Source organism: Mustela lutreola, chromosome 5, assembly GCF_030435805.1.
Source record: "Mustela lutreola isolate mMusLut2 chromosome 5, mMusLut2.pri, whole genome shotgun sequence".
Classification (NCBI taxonomy): domain Eukaryota; kingdom Metazoa; phylum Chordata; class Mammalia; order Carnivora; family Mustelidae; genus Mustela; species Mustela lutreola.
This window is the reverse complement of record NC_081294.1, coordinates 95,215,024-95,227,656: the sequence shown is the minus strand read 5'-3', so window position 1 is coordinate 95,227,656 and position 12,633 is coordinate 95,215,024.

Genomic DNA, 12,633 nt, shown 5'->3' with positions numbered 1-12,633 from the left:
ACAAAGAGTCCGACGAGGGGCTCAATCCCAGGACCCTGGGATCATGACCTGAGCCAAAGGCAGATGCTTAACCAACTGAACCATGCAGGCGCCCCTCCTGAAAATAGTTTTTGAAAAGTGGGAGCACCTGCTTCATGTTCCCTTTTATCTTTTGCCAGCTGGATACAGCTGATCATGTGGCTGATAGAATGGCTAAACCACACAGAGGAAGGAATCTTGGTCGCTGGGTAACCACGATGAGGGAAACTGGCCGGACTTGACTATTGTTTAAGTGAGAAATTAAATTCTACTGTTTAATTTTGAAGTCTCTTTGTTCCAGCAGCTACCATGACTTTAACATCCTACCTGAACACATTTCGCCAACATGACCATTTGAATAAACAAGGTACTCACAAGCCTCATGATACTCCCAATAAACATCTTCATTACAGCCTAGAATTCTCTTCGAACAGAAAGCTCATTAAATTACCCTCATGTCACAGGACAGCTCATTCTGCTACAACCAGCAATTCTTGGCTTGTGCTTTGAAAATCTCTGAAGCATGAGAAACAGATGTTGTACAACAAAAACTTACAATAAATATGTTGATTGTATGTTACCAAAAATTATCTGGAAGTGTGCAAGATTCAAAGAAATATATAAGAATAAGATCAGTCTCATCCAGGAGCCTACAATTTTAAAATGAGAAGGCAAGATGTTTATACAAAGAACTCTACTTCAAGACAGTATGTCTGGGTCTTACCAGGAATAGCTGCCCTAAGACTTTTAAAGAGGGTGAGATCATTTTTATTTGGGGGCAGTAAGGGAAAACTTCATGGAGGAAAAAGGATTTGAGCTGTGGCTCAAAGGTTGGTGGAATTTAGAGGTAGAGTCATGGACAGAGGCCAAGAGAAATTAAACTGGCAAAGTAAGTTACCGTTATATGCTAGACATCTAGAAGGTCTTGAATGGCAGCCTGAGGAAGTTAGACATAATTATAAAGGCAACAAAAAGCTGGCTATTTTAGATTCCCCCTTAAGTCCTAAAATGTTAGAGCTAAATATGTGACTTACCCATAGCAAAAGCCATGGCAGCTGCCTGTTCTTTTCAGAAATATACTCCAAGTCTGCTCTGTTCTCCTGTGGCCTACTTTCATAGTCCCTAAATTTCAGTAATTCAAACACCACTTTCACAGTTTCATTCCATTCCCATGTACCATTTACATAGCCATTAATTATTTTGGGCTACTTCTAATTTCCTTCTAAGCAAAAAATATCTGTGAAATTCAGAGTAGACATCCATGCTAGGTAAAATCTTTTCTAATGTATTATCAGATAAATGTATGCCTATTAAAAGTTTTAAAGTGTTGTTCTGTTTGCCACCTCCATACTCTCAGGTCCTACTCATGGTTGATAGGTGGCACCTGGAAATCAGGGTCCTATTCTGAACCAGCACACACATCCTCCCCCCTGAATTCCCAAGTCAGTTATCTGTCCACACTCACTTCCTCATCTTATTGGGTCCATGGCTGGACTTAATAATTGATGAGTAACTGATGATGATGATGAATAACTGATGGTGAACTGATGCTCCTCATATCTTACTTGGGTTCAACAAAATGCAAGCTCATTTCTTGCTCACAACACAGGTGAGACAGCCTTCCTCCAGCTCATGGCTAAATTCATCTTGAATGCAAGACCTCCAGGAGCACCATGGTGTTGAAAAAGAGACAGAGAGGGAGGAGCTGGAGATCATTTGGGTTTAATCAAAGCACCTGGCCTGGAGATAGCCTACACCACTTGTGCTCATATCCCACTGGCCCTGTGGCTCCAACCCAGCTGTAAGGGAAATACAGCTAATCCACAGATATTAGTGCACACCAAGGGATCTCCACCACGGTAAGCTAATTACAACTGACCTTGAGATCCTGTGGGTCATTGCTCCAAAACCGCCCCCAGGACAGAGCTGCGTGTCTCAAATCTGCCCTTTCTAGCTTCCAGAAGCCACACATGTTCCTTGGCCCCTGGCCTCCTTCTATCCTCAAAACTAGCAACACTGCACTGACTCTTCCTCACATCTATCACTTTGATACCAGCCCCTCTGCCTTCCCTCTTCCGTTTTAAAGGATCCCTTTGAAGTGGATGATACTGGATCCACTGTGACAGTCCAAGAAAATGTCATCTCAAATTCAGCTGATTAGCAGTATAATTTCATTGACAACATTAATTCTTCTTTTGCCATATAACAACACATTTACAAGTCCTGGAAATTAGGACAGAGACATCTTTCGGGGACCAATACTCTGTTCACCACAGAGGCCAACAGGCCATAACCAGGCAATGGACATGTTTTGTTTCATCAGCCTGGTGTTTTCTTTTCTTTCCTCTTTTAAAAAAATACCTTTTTTATTAGGATAGTTTATATATTTTTAAATATAGTTTCTCTTAAAACCTCAGGAGATCTAGGAACAAGGGCCTAGATTCTCTCATCAAAAAAATAGGCTGGTATTATTTACAACAGCCAAGATACAAAAGCAGCCCAACAGTCTATCAATAGATGAACAGATAAAGAAGACGTGGTACATAGAAATAGATGAATAATATGACAGACATTAGGTAAATATATATATATTCAACATATACATGTGGAATATTTAGCCATAAAAAAGAATGAAATCCTGCCATTTGCAATGACATGGATGGAGCTAGAGAGTACAATTAAAAGCAAAATAAATTAGAGAAAGGCAAATACCATATAATTTCACTCATATGTGAAATTTAAGAAACAAAACAAACAGGGTGGGGGAGAGACAAACCAAGAAACAGACTCAAAACTATAGAGAACAAACAGATGGTTACCTTGGGTACAGGGAACAAATTGATAGTTACCAGAGGGGACGTGGGTGGGAGGGATGGGTTAGATGGGTGATAGGGATTAAGGAGCACACCTGTTTCCATGAACACCTGGGTAATATCTGAAATTGTTGAATCATGATATTGTACAGCCAAAACTAGTATAACACTGTATACTAACTATAATGGAATCAAATTTTTAAACTTAATTAAAAAAAATAAAGAGGGGTGCCTGGGTGGCTCAGTGGGTTAAAGCCTCTGCCTTCAGCTCGGGTCATGATCCCAGGGTCCTGGGATAGAGCCCCACATTGGGCTCTCTGCTCAGCGGGGAGCCTGCTTCCCCCTCTCTCTGGCAGCCTCTCTGCCTATTTGTGATCTCTGTCAAATAAATAAATAAAATCTTAAAAAAAAAAAAAAGAAAGAAAAATATCACTGGGCTACCAAGCAGCCCTGTTTAAATGGGGCATGGGCCCCCCAGGTGCCATGACCTAGCCACTTCCTACTGCCACACACTCCTGGCCCACTTCAAATTCTGTGACCTGCCTTACCCCCCCTTTACACTCGCAAACTTTGACCAGCTGTCATTTTACCCTGTCAGTGGTCCTCAGACTTCTGTCCTCTGTTGGCAGCATGTCTCCTGGTTCAGAATTCTGCCATCTATACAGAAATGTCTGGAGAGCCCTTGCTTCTGACTAGAATGCTCAGGAGGCAGGCGAGCTGCATTGAGAGAACCACAGGCACTCACGGGCCCTCCACCCCCACCAGGCCTCCTGGTCCTAAATCAGCAGAAGAAGCAGGGACCTAAGTGCATCCCAGAGCAAGCGACAAAGTTTTAATTTGCTGTCGCTTAAGCAATGCGTGTCTCTCTTTTTCTCTTCGGTCCTTGCTAAGAGATCTCCTCAGATCGATTTCTTTTGACTCTGAGGACAGGCCCCATGCTGGCACCCGTCCAGGCGGCATGCGGGCTTTCATTGTCCTCCTGGGCTTCAGTGAAGGGCATCTCACTTTGTTCCACTCGCCGACGCGCACAGCTCCAGCGCCAGCATTAATAACTCTGCAGGCCTGGCCATTCGATCTTCATCAGCAGCCGCGCACCACTCGCCGCACCGCGGATGAGAAGCTGCCTGAGCTGCCAGGGAGATGAGCTCTTCATTACCCAGGTCAGCGGCAGGGCCTCAGCCCCGAACACCCGGAAATCACATTAGCCGGGCAAATCTCTCTCGTCACTCCGACGGGGGCGGGGTGGGAGGAGGGGGCGGAAGAAAGAGACCTCAAAGACCTACATCGCGTTGAAATTCTTACCAAGGTCACAGGAGGGAGAGGCACGGGCAGGAGCCCTCCGGCGGAGTCCGGTGTTCCCCCAGCCTCCCTCATCTGTGCTCCACCTTCATGATTTTTGCCATTTCGGCCTAATATCTGTAACTCTATTTATTTACTATTTTCCTTAAATCAACTGTAAATGATTTTTTATTTAGCCCCAGTCTAAGCAATAATAACCATGAAATTGGAGCTCAGATGGGCTAGTTATATTTTTTTTTCTAATGCACATTAACATTGGGGTATTTCTTTAATAATTACAATTAGTATATTGATATTAAAATAAGGAATGTTGACCCAGGTATCATCTAAAATTATCTTATATGCTGTTTGTCAGATGCAAAGCATACTATGTTTTGGAAAACACAGGTCTAATCTATTCTCCCATCTCAGAACAGAATCACCTGTGAGTTAAATGAGGAAAATTAGTCCTAGGCCATTCTCAAGGTTCTCTGGGTAGGGTCCCCCAAATTCAGAGGGTACTGATGCCTGTAGGTACTGGTGCCATTGAGAAACTCCTTACAGCTCCCCTAAATCTCTCCGCTAACTGGAAGTCTGTTTCCTCCTATTTTGAGCTATAGTTGATAGTGGTAGAACTAGAAATTCTAGACCCCTGAACAAATGGTTCTAGAAATAGTTCATCTACTCTAATGCAGTGATTCCTAGGTGGCATGCCAGAAACCAGGTTGGAGCTAAAGGCTCCAAGTTCAGAGATGCGCATGCCCACATTTTAGAGATGGACAATAAAGGAAATAAGCAAGCCAAAAAGGGGAAAAAAAGAACATGAACAGGCAAGTTAGACCAAACAACCATATTGTAGGGCAGAGTTTTTCTACAAAAAGCCAGATAGTAAATATTTTAGGCTTTGCAGAATGGATGGTTTCTGACAAAGCTATTCACCTCTGCCATTGCAATGTGACAGTAGCTATAAACCATACATACATATAATGGCATGGTTGTGTTCCAGTAAAACTTTATTTAAAAATAGGCAGTGGTCATTGTTTGCTGATCTCCATTTTAGTGTATTGATTGATGATTCTCAGTCAGTGTAGAGCACAACCTTCCGTGGTGTAGCAGCTGTCAGGGTCCTCCAGGGTAACAAAACCTATACGATTTTACTTAATAGAAAGATAGATAGATGGATAGATTGATTTTTTTATGAGAAATTGAGCTGAGGGGGCACCTGGGTGGCTCAGTGGGTTAAAGCCTCTGCCTTCAGCTCAGGTCATGATCCCAGGGTCCTGGGATCGAGCCCCACATCAGGCTCTCTGCTCAGCAGGGAGCCTGCTTCCTTCTCTCTCTCTGCCTGCCTCTCTGCCTACTTGTGATCTCTGTCTGCCAAATAAATAAAATCTTAAAAAAGAAAGAAAGAAAGAAAGAAAGAAATTGAGCTGAGTAACTATGGAAATGGCCAGGCCCATGATCTGTAGCATAAGTCAGAGATCCAGAGAATTAATGACCGAGTTTCATCAGAGTCTGAAGGCCTGAGAACCCGACGAGCCAATAGTGTAGCTCTGGTCTGCAGAGTGACAAGCTTGAGACCCAGAAGAGCCAATGTTTCAGCTGGAGTCTGAGGGCAGGGGGAAAAAACCATGTCCCATCCCAAAGACAGTTAGTCAAGAATAATTCTCTCTTTCTTGAGGGAGGGTCTGCCTTTTTGGTCTACTCATTCCTGCAACTGATTAAGTAAGATCCACCCACATTGGGGAAGCCAATCTGCTTTGCTCAGTCTACAGACTTAAATGTTCATCCCCTCCAAAAACATGCTCACAGAAACACCCAAAATAATATTTGGCCAAATATCTCAGCATCACCCCCCATCAGCCCAATCAAGTTGACACATGAAATGAACCATCACCCCTGGTAAGGTTCTGTTCTTGGTCCTAGAGCTGGAAGCTGTCAGACAAGGGTGAAATCCCAGATTTACAGAGGAGGCAGAGCTGAGAGACAAGACAGATGTGAGAGACCTTTTTAAATGCTGAGGTCCTGAAGTTAATGTAATGACATAGCCTAGGTTGGAGCCCTTATTTGACTTCAAGGTCTATGCTTTGTCCACTATATGATACTTTATTAATACAGTGAGTCCAAATGAGAGTATCCAGGAAACTAAACTTGCACAGCCTAGAGGAGACTTTAGGGATATGGGGGGTTGGGGACTGATGGGAAACTGGAAAATAAACTGTTTTGTATTATTCCATAAGTAGAAATTGGATCAACTGGAAGTCACAAGGAGATACATTTAAGGGGCGCCTGGGTGGCTCATTAGGTTGAGTGTCTGCCTTCAGCTTGGGTCATGGTCCCAGAATCCTGGGATCAAACCCCACATGGTGCTCCCTGCTCGGCTGGGAATCTGCTTCTCCCTCGTCCTCTCTGCCTGCCGCTCCCCCTGCTTGTGCACTCTCTCTCTCTCTCTCTATTAAGTAAATAAAATCTTTAAACAAAAATTTTTTTCAATGATAGCAGGAGAGGTATCCAAAATGGAATGGACTTCTTTCCTAGGTGGGTGAGATACCCATCACTGGAAGTATGCAAGCACATGGTGAATAGGTCAAAGATGTGGAACACTGAGTATGAAATTCAATTCTGGTGCCTGTAATACTTCCCAATGCTAAGATCCTATGATCCTAAGAAGACAGGACTTTGGCAGAACCTCTGAACCTCGGCCTGGTTCCTGGCTCCTTATCCCAGGGTTCTGCTCACTCAGAGCAGCTAAAGGTTCTCACTGAACACAGGTGTCCCTTGGAGATGCCCCCATGGCTAGCCTGCCTTCACTCTCTGGGGCTCACATTTAGTGCATTGGCTCTGTTCTCTTCTTTTCCTTAGTACCCTCTACTACAAGTAGACTCACATGCCTCAGGGGGACACTCAGATACCAGAGTCAAAGGGAAAGCAAGTGTCATGGAGCGGGAGGCCAAAATAGGCACACTTCTGTGGTAACTTCCTGGCCAGGAGCCCCCATGAAGCTCACAGCATTCATTCTTCAGCAGACCTCGCTGCCCTTTTCGAAGATGATTGCATGTTCCTTGAAGCAGACTGGGGAGAGAGGCCACAGGAGTCAGAGCGTGGAAAGCGCCTGAGAAGGAGAGAGGCAGGAGAGTTGTTGAAGGGACTAGTGGGTGAGAGGTGTAGGCCCTCAGCAGGGCTGAGCGGGAGTGTGAGGGGGCAAGGGAGGTGGGTGACTGTGACACAGTGGCTGAAGGCTCTGGAGGTAGGTGCCCTAGGGTGAGAGTGTAAAGAACACATGTCTTCAGAGTCTAAAGGGATTTTCGCCGGCAGGGCTCTAATGCCTCCACAGAATGAGCAAACTGCAAAGCAAAGCCCCTCTTCTTTCCTATGAGAATCAAACACCGCCTCACCATATCTCAGCAATGTGGGAACAGCTACCCCTGTGGAATCAAGAGAGAGGGCTTCCGGTTCAGCTGTGCGGGAGGCCAGCTGTGTAGCTGCAGAAGACACTAGACAGCTCTGGATTCAAGGCACAAACGTGCCAAGGAGCAGTTGGGCCTCCCCTGCCCATGACAGCTGTGACAGGTACCCTTGTGCCCCCAGGGCCTAATGCACGTCAGTCCTCTGGAGGGTTGCTTATTGTTACTGCCAATGAGACACATATTTTCACTTTAGTACTTCACTTACAAAACAAAATAAGGAAGACAAGTTCAGGCCAGGCCAGTCTCAGTCAGAGGTGACTCTGCATGCCACCACCAGAGGTTTGGGCCCGTATCCCCCCTCAGTATCTGTTCCCAGGAAACAACCACTGCTCCTCTACAGTGAAGGACCTTAGCAGTAGGAGATGGGTCCCTGATGGTCCCGAGACAGGGAGAGGAAGAAAGCAGAATTCAGGCTGGATTCATCTGCACCAGTGAAGGGACACACAGGGACCTGGCACAAAGAACTGGAGAACAGTCGCTTGGGATTCTGGGGGAACATATGGAACCAGGCTCTGGAGACTGTGGCCAACCCCATAATTCCTTCCTGGAAAGGAACCGCCAGTATTCCAGGTGCTCTGTTTCAAAAGGTCCCGTTTAATGACCATAAATGAGACTCTTCTAAACAGCCATCTGTTGCCCACCTTCTGCAAATATTGAATTCCATTCACATTCTATTCACAAGGGAAATGGGGACTCAGAGCTGTTTGCCCACCATGAATCTGTCCAATGGAATGATTATAATGAATCCTAAATGTCAGGCACACAAAGGCGGCTGGGACCACGGGGACACCTGAGAGACCTACCCTCTCCAGGGGTAACTGCTGAGGAGCCATCGCTCTCTCTCCCTCTTCCTTCAGCTCCTCTTCTCCAAATGTGAGGGGCGGGGCAGCACCTCTCTCCTGGAAGGCTTCCTTACTGACAGCACATCAGGAAAAGAAAACAGGAAAGAAGCAAGGAAGGCTGCCCGCCCCCTCCCCCAGGAAATCCAAGGCCTTCAACCCATGGCTTTTCCCAGGCCCTCCCCGCCGCCTTCCCGAACACCTGGCTTTCCAAAAGTCAAACTCCGTTGTGCCTTTTCCCGATCTCTTCCCACCTCATCCCAGGCCGAGCAAGCACAGTACATGGCAGCGCCTCTCCGTCTCCGAACTCCTGATTTAAACCCTGCTTACCTCAACCATGTCCTGACATTGCAACTTCCGGCTAACTGTGACTATCACTATTTTTATAGGGAGCCAATGTGTCTTCCAGATGCCCATTCAGAGCATATCGCACAAATTGGGAGGGTCTCACCTATCACACGGTTTCTAACGATTATAAGAAAGATAAATTTTCTTGGGTTTGGGGATCTCTCTATAAATTTTCCCAACCAGTGAGCTATTATTTATTTATTATTTATTAAGGATTTTATTTATTCATTTGACCAAAAGAGAGATCACAAGAAGGCAGAGAGGCAGGCAGAGAGAGAGGGGGAAGCAGGCTCCCCGCTGAGCAGAGAGCCCGATGGGGGGGCTCCATCCCAGGACCCTGAGATCATGACCTGAGCCGAAGGCAGAGGCTTACCCCACTGAGCCACCCAAGCGCCCAGTAAGCTATTATTTAAATAACAATGTCTTCATACTCCTGACTCTTGCATTTTCTCACTTCACAGTATAAGCTGGAACTGTTTCATCTTAGACTGATAGCAGTAGACCTATAGCTCTGCTTCAGGGTGTCAATGGCTGCAGAATATTCCACTGTATACTGTCATTTGTTCCACCAGTTCCATATGCATGGGCCTTTAGGATGTTCCAGACTTTTGTTATTTTGTACAATGCCATAGTGAGTATGTATGTGTGTGTGTATGTTTCAGCACATGGTCAAGTCTATCCATAAGGATAAATACCTAGAATTTATCTCGGTCAAAGTGTATGTTCCTCCAACATTTTTTTAAATATTTTATTTATTTATTTGACACAGAGAGAGACAATGAGAGAGTGAGAGAGGGAACAGAAGCAGAGGGAGGGGGAGAGTGAGAAGCAGGCCGAGCAGGGAGCCCGATGTGGGGCTCAATCCCAGAACCCTGGGATCATGACCTGAGCTGAAGTCAGATGCTTAACAACTGAGCCACCCAGGCACCCCCTCTAACATTTTTGTAGATAAATACAGAAAGATAGAGTATAAATCATAACTACAAATCTTACTGATGACTTAGAGAACTGAACCCCAGAAATGAACACATGAGAAGTATCAATCCTTTGGGAAGACCTCTGTATACATTCCTCACATCTTTTTATTTACCCTAGACATTTCAGTTTTACAAGATTGTGTTCTAGGTGGCCTCTATTATGAGTGGTTGAATACGATTTTCTGAAAAAACTGGAATATTTGAGGTAGGAAATGTGGCAGGCTAATAAAAAGATAACAGAGCACTGAGAGATCAGCTTCTATTTAGCTATTCTCTGGTCTTTTCTTCCCCACTCAGTCTGCACCTGGCTCAATATAGATCCTCAGAAAACTATCTGATGAATTAATAAATGAGTGTACAAATGAATGAATAATGTAACGATGAACACTAGCTCAAGGATCCAAGATCATTGTTTTAGGTTTGGCCATTCCCACCTCCTCTTAGCTGCACCCTGGTGAATAAGTACCCTTTAAATCTATTAGACTCAGTTTTGACACTTTATATGTGGATCTATAGGCTTCTGACTTTCATTTCAAAAATCAATTATATGTTGACAGTCTCAGTAGCCAAGAATGATAGGTTCATGTCTGCATACTGGTATATTTTGGAGTCAGAAGCAGAGCACTCAGTTCCTAAATACTGCATGACCTAGCAGAAACAAATTTGGAAATCGGTGAGGCTCTGAGGAGGGGTTCTGGCTTGGCCTGCCATCCAACACAGAACACCCAGAACAAGGAGACCATGGCTGTGGCAAGTGCTAGTCCTCCTTCTCTTGGACTAAAACACAGAGTGCTCTAAACCTAAAATTTGTTAGAAATAGGATTATTAGGGGCACCTGGGTGGCTCAGCTGGTTAAGCATCTGCCTTCAGCTCAGGTTGTGATCCCAGGGTCCTGGGATTGAGCCCTGCATCCAGCTCCATGCTCAGCGGGGAGTCTGCTTCTCCCTCTCCCTCTATGCGTTCTCTCTCATTCTCATACTCTCTCTCAAGTAAATAAGTAAAATCTTATATTAAAGAAAAGAAATAGAATTATTAAATATGAAGATGACTAATAACCATGGGACTTTAAAGTCATTGAGCTACTCCCAAGTTTCAGTGACATGGGGATAAAAGTATCCATATTGTGGTAAAGTCAATGCAGGCATTATATTCATATATACAAAACAAATGTAGTTAGTACCTTTTTTTCCCCCCTATATCTGCTCTGATTCTTCTTACCACTGCCAAATGAGGAGCAAAAGGAAGGAAGGAAGGCTGACTCTAAGCAGACTCGAAATACTTCTTAGGATTATATTTCTCTCATTTAAAAAAAAACCTAAAGGCACACAGTCCAAGGTTGTAGCTCCATGAAATCAATAGGGATCCAGGGTTCCCTTATATTTGCTGAGCATGCTTCTATGCTCCAGACAACCTCAAGCTACAGGAAGGCAGCTGGAGCTCTAGTCATTGTGTCCAGCTTCCAAGCAACAGAAAGAAGGGCAGGGAGTATCTCCCTGCTACGTTGGTTTCCTTTAAAAAGCCATCCCAGAAGTTTCACTCAAACATTTGCTCACATTTCATTGTCCATAATTTAGTTTCATGGTCATACCTAACTGCAATATAGTCTTTCAATGGGGTGCATTTCTACCCCCAAATTGGAATTCGGAAAACAGAGAGGGGTGCCTGGGTGGCTCAGGTCATGATCTCAGGGTTGTGAGATCGACCCCCGTATTGGGCTCCACGCTGAGCATGGAGCCTGCTTAAGATTCTCCCTCCGTCCCTTCCCATGTCCCTCACTCTCACTCTCTTAAAAAAGAAAAGAAAAGAAACAAAGAAATTCATAGTAGGGAGACAGCCAGTCATCTCCACACTAAACTACAGAAACAACTGCATCCATTTTATCCTATTCAGGGCTCCAAAGTTCTCCCTCAGGCTTTCTCTCTGCCCCTCTCTGATCCGTAAGTTGGCAGCCCCAGGTGGGGTTCATTCTATAAGTGAGTCTTCTTCATGGGGCCCAAGAGAGTATCTCAGCAAGATCTCTTCGGCTACCAACATGTACCTCAACAGAAAGAACAGTGGTCCCCCACCCATAAAAACACTCACCTATCCCCCCAGACTCCAGCCAGAGGAAGCAAGATCAGGACCCACATATTTCTAGCACCTCTGTCCCCTAGTTCATTCCCTCTTCCTCCCACAACCCCCAAGGATGGAAGGAATAGAGTTTCACTTTCTCTTCCTTTCTTTCCTTGACTTCCAGTGTCATATCCTGAAAACTCCATTTCTCAGCTCTAATAGGGGAGAGGATGGCTGCGAGGCACTGTGGGGAGAAAACCTGAAATGCAGTGGCTTAATATTTTGAAAACATTATCACTGTCACACCTACATTCTTTTTTACTTCTTGAGCACACGGTAAGCATACAGTCCCTTTAATGACTAACAGATTGTCATGGGCATCAAAAGGAGGTAAAACATGGAACTCTCTTGCCACAGTGTGTGGTGTATTATACGCTTAGTCGATGTTAGCCATTAATAACTGCTTTATTAAATAATAATAACTGTTGTTATTATTATTTAAATAACATCACTCAGTCTGCCTCGGTCTTCCTCTGTCCTTTTTATCTCCCCCAAACGAACACACAACAGGCATGGCTTCATCTCACAGTAATGTCATCATGCTCCCTCAGATTTTCTGTTTGCTTTGTTTTAAACCCCATTTTCTAGAAACAGGAGGAATTCTTTCCTAGGGAAGGGAAGAAGTACTCAGAGACCTAGCTCCTAATCACCTTTGTTACTGGACTCCACATAGCTGTGAGCGAGCTGCTGTTCTTTAGGGAAGGGGGCTAATTGGAAGAGAAAAGATTGATGAAGGTCAGTGTGGATGGCGATGGAGAATTATGGCTGGAGGCTGGGTCAG